At 49.4% G+C, this 13,894-nt stretch overlaps 1 pseudogene; it reads right to left on the bottom strand.

Moving 5' to 3' along the window:
- Nucleotides 1–6,038: 6,038 nt before the first annotated feature.
- Nucleotides 6,039–6,994, bottom strand: LOC128278723 (carbonic anhydrase-like; annotated as a pseudogene).
- Nucleotides 6,995–13,894: the final 6,900 nt, after the last annotated feature.

The following is a 13,894-nucleotide window of genomic DNA, read 5'->3' as shown; positions in this document are numbered from 1 at the left end:
TTAAATTTCTGGCACCACTGAGTTTCTGAAGTTTCTCTGCGGCGCGAGCTTCTTGCGTGAAATATTTCATTCAAATCGGTGACCGCGCTTTCTGCACGCGGGTCTAGAAAGTGAAAATCTTGATAACCGTATTGTGTAAACAGATGGCTCTTTAAAGACCCTGGGCCAGAAGATCGGAAAATGAACTGAACGAAAGACAGCAGGAAAACTGAAAAACCACATGTGAAATTCTGCACGACAGGTCTTTTCTCCATCAGATCAAGATTGGGGATGGATTGGGAATCCCAAAAATAAAAAATCATGGTTTAGTCCGGGACAACCATTAACCTCGACTGTAAAACTAGATCGATTAGGGAAAATGAGAATACGGTGTGTGTGTCTGGTGGAACTAGAAAGGAGTGATGTAAAAACTAGCAAAAATATAAACCGTTAATACAGATGGCTACCAACAACAAATGATCAATTTGCACCATACATTGATCGAAAAACAACCACAATGGCCAGATACTTTGAGTCAATTAGAATTTTTATATCAATATAATAAACATTTGATTTCTTTGAAAAAAAAACCGATTTTCGTGTTTTAGAAGTTGTAGAACGCTACGGGATCGTCTGCGAGGTCTACGACTTTCCACATCAAATGCGCCGCCACTGCGCAGCCGTGAACCATATCAATCACCATATCAATGGATTATCGGCCAAAGAAAAGGGCCTACAATGTTTGTCGAAGAAGAAAGTGTAAGATTTTGTAGTTTTCCTTCGAACCAGGTCGAGAACCCTGTGCCTAACCCGCGTTCGTCCCGTTAGAACGGCGCTGGCATCCCCGCTGATCGCCGGTGTTCCACACACAAGATATTACACACATCCTCCATTCCCGGTGCGAAGGTCGCAGTCCGTAAAGCCGATCGTAAGTATTGTGGCAAATAACAATATTGCCATGATTGATGCGATGCTAAAAGCCGGATAGTTCCGCTGAGAGCGTCACCTTTCGCTCCGTCAATATATTTCCCTACCCAAGCGCCATTCATCTCTCATCAGAGTCTATTGCCCGCGCTGATTCCTTGACATTATGTTGCAAGCCGCGACGCGCAAATGTAGTGTGTCGAATCAGCGGGTTCCGAAGCCGCCGTCTTCGCCAACGGACGAAGATACGAACTCAGAAATCAGGCCTGGCGATCAGTCCGCTGTGGCGGGGGTTCGGTTGATGTATCATTAAAATGCAATAACATATTCATCGTCAGTCAAACAATCATCTCGTTATATGCTTATTACCCCATAAGCTAGTTGCTACCTCTGCAGCTTCTGACCATCAACAGGGCACGGTTTTGTTTTTGCTTATCTTACGCCCAAGTCCTTGCCGACTCTCGCTGGTGAGATCTGAGGCGTTCGCTCCGGTGACTCGGAGCGGCTCATCGGCACGTACCCCCTGAGAAGCTGAGAACGGACGGAACAGATCTGATCGATTAGCCTGAAGAACAGTGGGGCTCGGACTTGTTGCCCGTAGACGCACCTCTCTGGCGATGGATCAGTCGAGTCGAGGAGCGATCATAATTACTTCAATGGCTCAATCGGTGCGTGCACACACAGTCACATCAATTATGTGGCTCCACTCCGCACCCGGCGGCAGGATGTGGATGAATTAATAAGTAGGATTACCGGAGGGACTACGCCCAAGGAGACCTCACGCACCAGAGCTCCGGCAGGATGATGGTGAGATCGTACCGACTGATAAAGGCGCGCGTAGGCCACAAGCGCGGAGCGTAAATTAATTCATCGTTCTCAGGGAACGATGATGATCGCTAAGATCGAGTCGTCGTCTGACTCCATCGGCAGGGAAGCCCTTACGCTTCGTTACCCTATGGTTATTTGGTTTAGGATACCGTTTTTTCATCTCTCTTTCTTTCTCTCTCTCTCTTTCTTGTGGTTATGGATCAACTAGCTATACGCTGGGCTGCATGCGCTGCATTGCTCTTCACCCTAGGATACTCGCCGAAGGTCGTCCATCAAGAAAAACCCGTCCGGCAACTTGATCGTTCGCCAAGGCGCCCATCGCCCGGCTGTGAAGGGTGCCGAGAGCATCCCATAAAGGGTGGTACATTATTTTTTATGCCCGTTTAATTTTTAATGGCCCAATCGACGCCACACCGCCGATAATCGCCGTTGACATGATGGAATTGATAACATTTTGCTTCAAATTATTAATTAACGGTTAGAGTTACGGGTGAGGAGTGGCCGTTGTGCCCCCGGAGGGGGTGATGCTTTATGGTGGCACAATTATCGCGGTGTGCACTAATTGACTTGTTTGTTCTTGTTCCCCGGGCGCGTAGCACAGCCTTCAGGCTACTGTGCTATCTTTCATCATCTCACCGAACGAAGGAACACGAGGGAACCTTACGGTCCTTTACTGCAGTTTCAAGTGCTGGGATATGGTGAAAGGAAGTCGTTCCACGGAGGCGGTGGTTAGCCTTTTGAGGATCTACTTTTATTGTGTACTCGCAGTGAAATTTAATATTAATAATTAGAAGCACGCATCTCGAGTGCTTGCGTGCGTACGGCACGATAGTAATCTGATGAGGAAGTCTACGTCGTTGGCTATCGTTTACCGGCAAGCCGTTAGAGCCGAAGTACTATTGATGCTGGGGCTGCGATATAATGGGCCACAGGACGAGCAATTACTTCGGTGAATACTTCTCAGAAGCAATTACTTCATAGAAGCGTATCATCTTCTTGGTAAATGAATAGTTTCCGTTTCACAGGATAGACTGGGTCCTGATGCAGTTAAGTTCGTGTTTCGCTACAGCAAGCATATCACAAGTTTTCAGACAGATACTCTACTGCGAGATTTCTAGAAATTATCCTGTGCGGCTTAGTAATATAAATTCTAAATGTAGCGTCGCTTCATCACCGCAAACAAATTCGTTTCGTGACTTCTTCAAACCAAACATCACGCTGAAAAAAACGAACACCGAAATGATGCTGGTATTTAATTCCTCGACTTCCTGGGTAATGAACAAGTTATTTTGCAGCAATTTATAACTCGTCAATCCACAACACAAACAAAACCCCCCGGACAAAAACACTTGCAGTGTTCTTCTCGGTAACAACCTTCCAATGTCAAACAGGCTGGATTCTTTACTTTCCGTGCAAGATTTTACTTTCCGGGAAGATCTAGCTTCGCAGCCCGAGAAATGATTTCGAGATGGGTCTCGGCATCGCGATGTGTGGCCGGTTCATTCTTCTTCCATTGCTAAGCAACAACGACCGGTGCACGGAAAAGTTTAATGCCCGCAACAAAAAAGGTGGAAAATGTGTTCCACCGCCTTAGACGAAAACACTTTCCGGGAAACAAAAAAAAAGCCCAATTGTCTATCAAGGACAGAAACATCGTTTACATGACTTATCTCGGTGTGGTGATACGCCGCTGAACCAAAGGGCCCAGCGCTGTTGCCTTTGTGGGTGCAGATATTGATAAAACCCCAACGAGAAGAGAAACAATGGACTAAAACACCCAAAAAAACGGCGCCGGCACATTGTTGGTTTCCGTAGAAACTCCGCCAAAAGAGATGCCATGTTGGTTGGCTAATTTCTCATTTTTTCTGGACGACAATCGCTAAAGATAAAACTCTTCCCAGTCGGAGAGCAGTTACGGTTCACTTTATTTTTATCTCGGTCAATTACTAAAGACAGGTAGGCACGGGTCGAACGGTGGCTTCAATTGATAGGTTTTCTTTAAAAATAAACACTTGGCTCTGGTGCTCGAACATGATCAGGATTCGTCATTTTCTGGGATTATATTGGGTGGGGTAATAAGAAGTCAATCAAGCAGCGGTACCGTCATGACGCTCTTTCTTGAATTCTGAGCTCCATCGGCGTTTTGTGCAGTCTGTTTAGAGGCTTACAGCTTACCAGCGTTTAGAGGATTATAGCTTGATCTGTTTAGAGCCTTACGACTTACCAGGCGACACTTCAACCTATTTAAACAACAAAACATGCTTCGAGAAAACAAGTTAAGTTTTGGATCGAAAACAAAATCGTGCCAAAAACAGTAAAAACAGTAAAAATTCTCCAAACTTTATGTGCTACTTTGAGAAGAAGAGAACTCGGCCAATTAGTTGATTTGAGCGATTATTGTCACAGACTGAACAGTTTTATTGAAAAACAAAGCATCAAATCACAAATACGATTCTTCTACGATAAAAAATAACTAAATCAATCACGGCATAAAAGGCCTGCTCTTAAAGCGCTCTACTCGTACCTGGGCTTCTGGATGGTTTATCGCCAGTGGATGGAATCGCCAGTGCAACCACACCTGAACACGAGTGGGGTCCCTGAAAAATCGATTGATTTATGCTAATATAACGTCGCCTTGTGCTAATGAAGCGGAACGAAACGAGTGCAGCAGCGATAAGGTGGCAGTGAGAGCCTTTTAAAATTATGACGAGCACGATGCGGAGTCGGAACGATTAGTTTTCAGGCCAGGGGCCCTTCTTTCGTGCTGCTCCTTCTTTCGTTCAAAAGGCACGGTCTTACCTTGCGATGTCCCTTATTAAAAGTTTCAAACGTTCGGATGATCGATTTAGTTTGAATGGCCGCGTATGGGCCTCCCGTAAATCTTGGTGAAGATTCCGACGCCCAGTGGCTGCGATGACTCGGCGTCGAGATGTCGAGTGTGATGCGTTGAAACCGAAAGAGTTTTGTGGATTTCGCGTTTGGTCCATTCAGCTCCAATCGCTCGATTAAGCATTCCGGAGTGGCCAGCTTCTGTGGAGGAGCCCGAGCTCGACGGATTGCGATGACGAGCGCTGGCCTGAGACAGGGCTGAGGGCGGATACTTTACGCTGTGGTTTGGGAAGTTTCGCATGCAAAGCTCCGGCTCCGTAATCCGTCTCTTCCGGGCATTCATGTCGGGCCATGTCCAAACATATGCCATTCAACCGTGGCCGCCGCTGCATGCCCCGGGCATCGGGTGCAGCCTCCGAAAGGTGTGTAACGATATCTTAATCCATTACCTTGAACTTCGCCGATGGTTGCCAGTTGGCCCTTCACCGTTGCCGGCCTCTGCTCGGGGCATGATCTGGTTTCTGGTTTTGGTCCACCCTGGAAACGGCCACTAATCGCCCGGCGACGGGGTTGAGCGACCTGTATGACAAGACCGGTGCATCGGTTGGCTTACCCGTTCGCTTTTATTTTTCGACACGACCCGACGTTCGATGTCGGGATTCGAATTTATTTTACCTTTTAGCATCTCCACTTGGTCCGATCTCCCCCCCGGTTTTCTGCGGGAAAACATTCTGCCCGGCATTCTGATCGAACTGTGGCATGAACGGCCTGGTAAGGATTAGGCCGATAGTTTTACAGTCGTCCTCCACGTTGGAAAAGTCATGGCTCGTCAGGGCAATCGATCGCCGTACTTATAGTATGCCATCAGTGCATGTCCAGAAACGATACAGCCGCTGCCAGAGTCCTTGTATTCCCACGAGGATTCGTGATTGGGGAGTTTGCAGCTCAACAGGCCCTAGAAATAATCCTCGCCAAGGTTAACCCCGAAAAGGTCGTCCGAAGAAAGTTAAAATGTTAATTCGCCCTTAAGCCTGCCGGTTTAGGTTAATGCAGAGCCGTGTGTAGAACTGTATTGGACTGGAAAGACACTTACGGAGTCTTATCAACAGGCATCCGACCGACGGGGCATTTAAAAATGACCGATGGCACCGTGGTTTGAAGAATGCTTGCCCGATATCGAACCAATGGATGGAAAGGAAATGCACACCAATCGAATTCGAAGTGGCCATTAGAGGATAGTGCACTGCAGTTGATGGATGATGTCAAGCAAATTAATCGATTGTGACCCATTCATACAGGTTTTTGAGGTTAGCTGCGATTTTTTTTGATAAAGGATGGTATCATGTAATATGATATATATCATGTATCTATGTAATATCGATTGGGAATTTACTGCAAAGGACATGAAATAGATTCGAAAGAATTACTTATTTATAACGCCCTATTATCGGTGAAGTCCAACGTGGGTTTTGCTTTCTTTATTTTCCGGTATTTAGTGCATGGGATAATTTCGGGGCCAAACTCAGTGCGCCGGGTGTAGCCTGGGCGTACTTTTCCGGTGGGTCAACGTTGAGACCGCCATCGGAGTGCGTGGGTTCGCGTGGAACAGGTGCCGGTTGTGGCCCGGCGAGATTGCCGATGGAACCCGGTTCTGTAGCTGGTCCTCAAGTCGCCTCAATCGATTGTCTAGCAGCCGGTTGAACTTCTTTAACTGTCGAAACTCGATCGATTCCTGCCTTCGGTAGAGCATCCACAGAATGGGCGTTCGCACCGTGCCCCCTGCGCTGGTGCTACCCCAGTACACAAAGTACTCATCGGTGAACGTGTGGAGCAAGTCACACAACGGAAATGGCTTGAGGGCCGTGTGCGAATCGGGTAGCAACACGGTTGTCAGTGCCTTGAGGAGCGGTGCGAGGAACCGATTCGGGGTCGAGCTGAGCTTAAAGAAGTACACCACACACAGGATCCCGCCAGGGACGAGCCGGGCGGCGTCTTGGCTGTCGAACCGCTCATTATAGTGCACAACGTGTAGTTCGAGCGGCAACCGGGCACCGTCGACGGTGTGTTCGCTTCCGTCGAGGGCCGTGGCGCCCCAGTGGAAGTGCAGCTGCGAAAAGACATACCGTCCCGACAGGGGACCTCCGGCCAGGGTCGGCGGACCAGCGGAGCTTTCCCACCGTGCGCTCAGAATCACCGTCTGGCCGGCCGCGTTGGCCAGCCTGAGCCGAGACGGCACCAGGTCGTAATGGAGCAAGTGGAGCGGGGGAAGCGAGATGTGCAGCGCCCGAGCCACGTTGATGTCGATTGGAGCCGGAAGATGCGATTCGGTTTCGGTAAGCGATTGCACCAGCGCTTCGCCCTCGACTGGAATCGCCGGTAATGAGCTGGATGATTGATTTTCCTCCACGCTGGATCGAGATGAGATACGCGACATTTCGAATGGGACTGTCCGGGGCACGGCCAGCAGGAGAAAGCAGGTCTGCTGCGATTTGCGTACAGATTAGATATAAATTTTGGGCAATTTCACGCATCGCTACGAGAAATGACGGGTCTAGTAGCCGATGCCTTGATCAGGCATGCTGGCAGCATATTTTGCATCATTGGAAAACCCTTTTTCAAAATCGGTCCCACCAGCCAGATCCCATCGTAAATACCCTATCTACTCGAGGAAGGATTCCGGAACCGGTTCCGGCAACTTAATCTGACGGGGCAAGCTGTGCCACGCTTAATTCGCATCGGATCCGCGGCAGAGGCTAAACATAGGCATTACCGGTGGCGCTCTTTTTTATCCCGCAATATGCAGTAAACGAAATTGACGGCTCCGAAAATAGAATTCGATCGATCGTTAAATGAGTTCCAAATTTCAGCAGAAAACTGTAGGGCACAGTACGGTAGTCGGGGTTTTTTTCCGCGGCGCACGCGTGTACCAGGTGAGTCAATAAGTAAAATGATTGGATTCAATATTCCTCTTTTTTATTATTTCAAGGTTCGATTTGAAGCAAGTAATTTGGCAGCTATAATTACTTCTGATGAATGGACTGGACCGTATGAATGGAGGTTAGGTTTTTTTTTTATGCTTATACTGAATTTTTAGGTATTTTCATATTTTTAAGGTGTGTGGAACCTCTAGGTTTATTGCTAGGATTATTTCATTAGGTTTGGCGTTGGAATGGTCTTTCGAAATATTGTGATTAAAAGCTTTCGCCGACATTTAACACATATCATATTGAACTGCCTTTGATTATCAGTCAAGTAGATCGTCTAGATAATGTCAACTTATTTTAGTCAACTTTTCTTTGGAAGTGTGAAAGTGAGTAAAAAAAATCCACAAAATTCGTCGTTGTATCATGTTTAGACCACACTGGCAGCACACGAACGAATTTCATTTCAAAGTCGCCCCTGAGGCAAAGCCTCAGATGGTCGGCTGTTCCAAAATCAACTCAAAACATTCCAAGATCAGTTGGTTTGCCGTCCTTCTTAAATGGCCCTCTTTTTCGGATTGGCCACGCCACACGCTGATGAACGTGCAATTTGCGCGATCGGACCAAACGGAAGCGCATCTTCGTCGTCGTCGTCGTCCTGCGTACCCATTTCGCAACCTGACGAATCGTTCTGGCGAAGTTGCACGTGCACCGCGGATCCTCCGTAAATGCACTTGCGGGCCACTTGTAATGGTGTTCTCCGTTTATTTATTTTCTTTTTACTCTTTTAATCTGTGGAAGAAGCGGGCGAAGAAAGTTCACACTGCGTTACGGTAAAGGGGTCCGTTAAGAAGGTATGTGATTAATTGGCGACGAACAGTGGTCGCAGCCGGGTACGGGTGGTCAAGTTTGAAGATAATAAAATTAAATGCAGTCAAACTCCGAGCACACTCCGAGGAGTAATTGAAATTCTCTGAGAGTTAACGACAAACGGGACCATCAGAAAACGGGTTTGCGTTATTATGTCCACCTGCAAGTGCACACGGGTCCGCTGGGAAGCTAGAGGTCCAGTTGCAACCGGACTCCGGACCGGACCAAAATGACTCATAATTTTGGACAAGAACGCACAGAAAAAACAATGCCAGTTCGTGCAGCTATGATTGCGGAGTAATTTATGGGTAATTTAAGAAAATCCTCATTTGTTCTGCTGGTCCGCGGGGGCTATTTGGGGCCGGAGCATTCTGGAGCAATCAAGTCCGGCGCAAGTCCGCGAGACACTGTGACCGGGGTGATGATTTTTCAACGACACAACACGTCCCGCGGACGACGCGCGGATGCAGATGAAGAGCATCTCTTCATTGTGTTTTTGCTTCGGAGATCTCATGGCCCCGTTCGATTGCCCCTTGCGGTAGCGAATGTTTTATTTAGGTTAATTTTTTAATTCGTACCCTTGCTTCCTGAAGCCGGGGCCAGAATGAATTGATTTCTTTGCCCCCACAACATCGTAACTGCTCGTGTTTTTGGAGCTCCGGACTGGACTATTTACGCGCAAGGTAATGGCTGCTCCAGTGTGACTGATGACAGTGAAATGGCATTAAGGGGGGAGCAATAAAAGTGGCAATACTTTCCAGGAGGTTTTCAGCAATTCGCCAGATTGGTGGACTTGTACTGATTGAAATCAGCATTTTTCTTTTTGGACCTTAAAGCAACAACATAATGAGGCATAATAAATACGAAAAAAGAAATTATGTGCTCAAAGAACGGGGGAACCAAGAGATAACCCTTTTGGCCCGCCAAAAGCGCGTACTTACGAGGGTACTACCGAATAAAACATTACCACAAAGTGTTCCCAACCCGTGGGGGGGGGGGCCGGGGTTCAAGGGTCCGTAAGGGTTCCCTTAACGTTCTGCAGTCACTGACAGGGAAGGGAGGTCTGCAGTGAAAATTTATTATTATTTTCACAACTCCGGTGAAAGATGATACCATCTGTGCCTGTGGCAAAGTGTTCTATGTGCTGATTTTCTGCTGAAAGGATCGCCTAACGAACCGCCTAACCTGCTTTGATCCGCAATCCGATCGGACCGCCGTGGTTACCCCACGGTTTGTCCAGCACTAATTGTCCATTTCTCGAACGATAACATCACGAACCTGTGGGGGGTTTTCCGGCATTGAGACCAGAGGCGCCCAGTGTAACAAAGTTGGACGCCTTTCCAGGATGGACTGCTTCCTAGCTGCCAACCACTGTGGTTACACCACAAACATTAATCTCGCCGCCACTGCCAGAGTATTGCCATAGATGGATGGCCTTTAGCAAGGATAGGCCTATGCGGCATGTTGCATTATGACGCGCAGAAATTGCCTGGTGCAGAAACTCCAGAATGTATTAATGTGTGACTGAAGAGCACGCCCTCGGAGCACCGCGATGAGTGTAACATGTTGTTCTGGACCTGGCCCTAGAGAAGCGGAGCTCCGGATTATCACACGTCGCGATCGGAGGACCCCATGTCGCAGTGTCCGGCCGTACCGCGATGCCTTGGTTCCTGCAAGAGCGAAGGGATTCAAATTAATCCTTTCCTACGACACGCACGGCCTCCGGTACCGGTGTGCAGCCTGTCAAGCTTCTGGCGGCCCTTTAATTACGGCCTCGTGGGATCGGCGCTCACTTTGGTTCCTGTCTGACAGCCCTCTTTGCGGTTGAAGGGCGGCCGAGAATCTGTGGGGTCGGCACGCCCGCAAGGGAAGCGCTTGGGCTGCCGCGACCGACCGACGCAAGATGTGCGGTCCCTGGCCCAGAGAAAAGCGCTCCTGTGAACGTCCATTAATCGTGCGCGGTGCCCGCTTTACGATATTCTGCCTAAGTGAAAGTGATGGTTTTGATTCTTTTAGCTCACACCACAAGGATATGACAACCTTTGCGAAATCTCTAACCTCAGAAAAAGTGGCCCGAATTTGTCTCTGCCGCTCCACCGGCGAAAGCAAAGATGGCCAGGCAGATGACGAAGATAAACAGCTCATCACTCACGCTCCGAAAGGGGGCCATGAATAATCGAATACCATCACACGGTCCGGGCTGCGCACAAAGCGCGCTAACTGTCGAACCATTCAACCATTGTCACCTGTGGTGTGCCCCATCTCAGGTCCACCGGAGCGCAGCGAATCGAAGAAGATTCGGACCGTTCCGTTCTGACGGCCTGCCGGACCTGTTAAAGGGCAAAGAATTGCGCCCGAAATTCAATCCGTCCACGTCCAGGTCCGGGAATGCCGAGCCGGCAGTCCATGCCGTAAACGGACGGCATCCTGTCGAAACTGCCGAGTTTTAACTTCGGCCGGTGCCCCGCGCAACCGCGCAGAGTAGCCCAGCGTTACGTGGCCACGTAACGGGGTCATAAATATTCATTATGTGTAATTTTTTCGGATGCCATCGATTACTGTTTCGGTCTATTATCAGGGTAACTGTATCCACAGTTTGCGCGCGATGGACGCAACGCAAGTCCGAACCGAAGAATGGAACTTCGGCATTCGATTCATCGATTCGATCGAGCCGACCAGCTTCGTTTGTGTTTTTTTCTGTCCCACAGGAGTGCGATCCACCCTCGGTGGACGGCCGCGTCAGTAGTTCCAGTAGGACCTTCGATCGATGGATCGGGCGGCGGCAGAGCGACTGAGTGTAAACACATTATTATTGATTGGTTTTGGATGAACCTTTTCTGGGGGCCAGGAGATCGATTGTATGGACCATAGGCATCACTCAGACCGACTCCGAGAAGATGCGCCGTCTCCCCGGGAGAATGACGTGCTAAGTTTGGGGCTTTTAGCTTACGTCTGCGTTTTTGGGTGCTGTTTGTGTTGCGCATACCATACCAGGCTGTTCAATAAGTTTTTCAGCTTATGAATTCCATCCCTGAAGTGAGAATCTGGAAGGGCTGCATCTGGAACTGTTATGACCTCATAATTTGATGAAAACCGCTTTCCACGCATTTGGTAGGTTGGAAACAGATGGAAGTCACTAGGGATTAAATCTGGTGAATACGGTGGATGTTCCAACAGTTTGAACATTAATTCAAGGACTTTTGCCATTGTCCTGAAGAAAATTGATATTTTGCTTCTGCAAACCGGGTATTTTTCAGGAATTTTCTGCTTCAGTTGGTCTTCTATACTATACATTTATTGAACAACCCAGTACTTCGCATGGCACGGCAGAACAAGCCCACAGTTCTCGGTTCTTTGTTGCCGTTAATTGTTATCCCGCGCAGGTGAAGATTTCTGTTATGACCAGACCGACCTCTTTGGGGTTGCGTTGGAAATGGTACTTAATTTGGAACACTGACTAAACACAAAGGTCTTGCGCGGAGGTTTCTTAGGCAATCAGGCACGTTAACGAACCTCTCAATCCAGTTAAGTTTAAGCAATAAACGGGTGTCTCCATCAGGCCAAATGATGTGTACTTTATTGGTAGACCATCCAGCCCACCCGAAATGGGACGCTAATGCTTGAAACGTGTCTAAAACGCGATTGCGATTCGAGCTGCGCCTTCAATCCCTATTCTAGGCCGGCCGGCCTTCAGGTACCCGCCATCGCGCCTAGTGGATTGTTCTTTCGGTGACCATAAACCGGCCACAGATGGTTCAAAGATATTTATTTTACATTTGGTTTTGTTTTGTTCGCAACGCCTTAGAAGGTTAAGAAGCTGCTCGCGTCTCGCCCGCGACAGTCGCACGGATCTGCCGATCTTCTTCTGCTTCCTGCTCCCAATTCTCACTCGATCGCTCGAGTGTTGGAGCTTTTTGTGGTGGTGGTTCGCATAAAAGTGAATGTTGCCCACGCGCCAGGATCTCGCGATGGCAATGATGGCACTGTAGGCAGATTGACGTCCCTCGTCGGTCGAGCGGGCATCAATCATACGAATCCGGGCACGGATCGCGCGTGGTTCCGAGTCGGAGCAAAGGCGTAGCGAACGGAGAGCCGTCCCTGACGACGGTTCGTTCCACGCGCCGCACATTTCGGGCTCGGTGAAGGTCCCTCTGTCCTGACTGGTTGCGGACCGGCCAGAAACGGAAGTTCTAGATCCGCTGCGATCGTCTTCGTCTGGAGGTGGATGCGATCATCTCGTACGGCGCTGGTGGCTCGGTGGCTCCGATTATCTAGTTGATTGGCATGCCGTATCGGACGCATTGTGTAGCCTGCCTGCAGCGTGTCAATCAGTTGCCGTCTTATCGGGTGCATCCGATCGGGTCCTCTTTTTGCAACTCAGCCTAGCCCTGGCGCTGGCTTGGCTGGCAAAGAGAAAAGTCCACGGGTCATGTTTCTAGCCGATGCTGATTAGCACCGCCCCGATGCTCCGCCGGAGTCTATTTTAATTGAGCGGATAAAAGCGGACGCCGGATAATATCGCCGGTGGCTACAATCGTACGGGCGTTGTCAGGCGTAAGTGACTTGATTTATGGATTTACCACCGGCTAGCCACGTCGGCACTTTGGGATGTGAGGAAAAATTGAAAATAAATCGGACAAGTGGAGAGCCTCCGGTAAGCCGAAGAAGTCGACAGGCGATTCCTGAGCCCCGGGAGGAGGAGCGTTATCGGATCATCCCGTCCGCGTCCCGTGCCAAACCGGCCGGGGATTTTCTTGAGCCGGGTTGAGCCGACTCCGAGCCGAGAGCCTCATTCAGTCCGTTCACAACATGGGTGGACATTACCTAATTAATGGAGGCCTAGGAGGCCACTAGCCGATTGTCTCACGAAACACGCCGGTGCTTGTACTTTAGTTTGTTGCTTAACTTATCATCGGAACCCCTCTCCTCGGACGGAGCCGGTCATATCGGATACGGTCCACGGTCCTGCTAGGAATGCTACTGCGAGTCGCCAGCCGTTGATGCGAGCACGCAACTGCAACGCCCGCCAGTCACCTGCGTGTACGACCGGCGACCGACCAGATGTGATTTTAAATGGGGTAATTTAGAGAAATAATTACAACCTTCATTCTATTTTCCATTCTATAATCCCGGCCGGCCCGGGGGCTAGGCCACGGATAAGGCGGATGAACGGTTGAATGCTATCCTCGCGTCATCCATTTCGCGAGGCGATATTAATAGAGTTGCCGATACGGGGTAGACCTGCATCCTCCTCGGCAGCGCCGTGGTGACAGAAAGGTCGATTAAGGGCCGGTGCGGTGGGTGCGTAGCGCCTAACAGCCTAATGACGGTTGGTCGGACGCCCAACACCCAACGCGAGCGGACGGGACGCTACGTGGGTTGCGCCGATGCGCCCTGAACCCGTTTTGGGTGAATCAGTTTCCATTCGGTCGAGACGTTCTCGAACGGTGCGTGTGACTCATTACGTCAACCGGCCACTTGGGGCGTGAAATGTGGTGAGAAAAATTCGTCTTCCTTCCTACGCGCCCCTGGCGGGCGGGCGG

The sequence above is a fragment of the Anopheles cruzii genome, chromosome 2 (assembly GCF_943734635.1).
Source record: "Anopheles cruzii chromosome 2, idAnoCruzAS_RS32_06, whole genome shotgun sequence".
Taxonomy (NCBI): domain Eukaryota; kingdom Metazoa; phylum Arthropoda; class Insecta; order Diptera; family Culicidae; genus Anopheles; species Anopheles cruzii.
The sequence above is the reverse complement of the archived record's forward strand: the minus strand, read 5'-3'. Positions and strand labels throughout refer to the sequence as shown.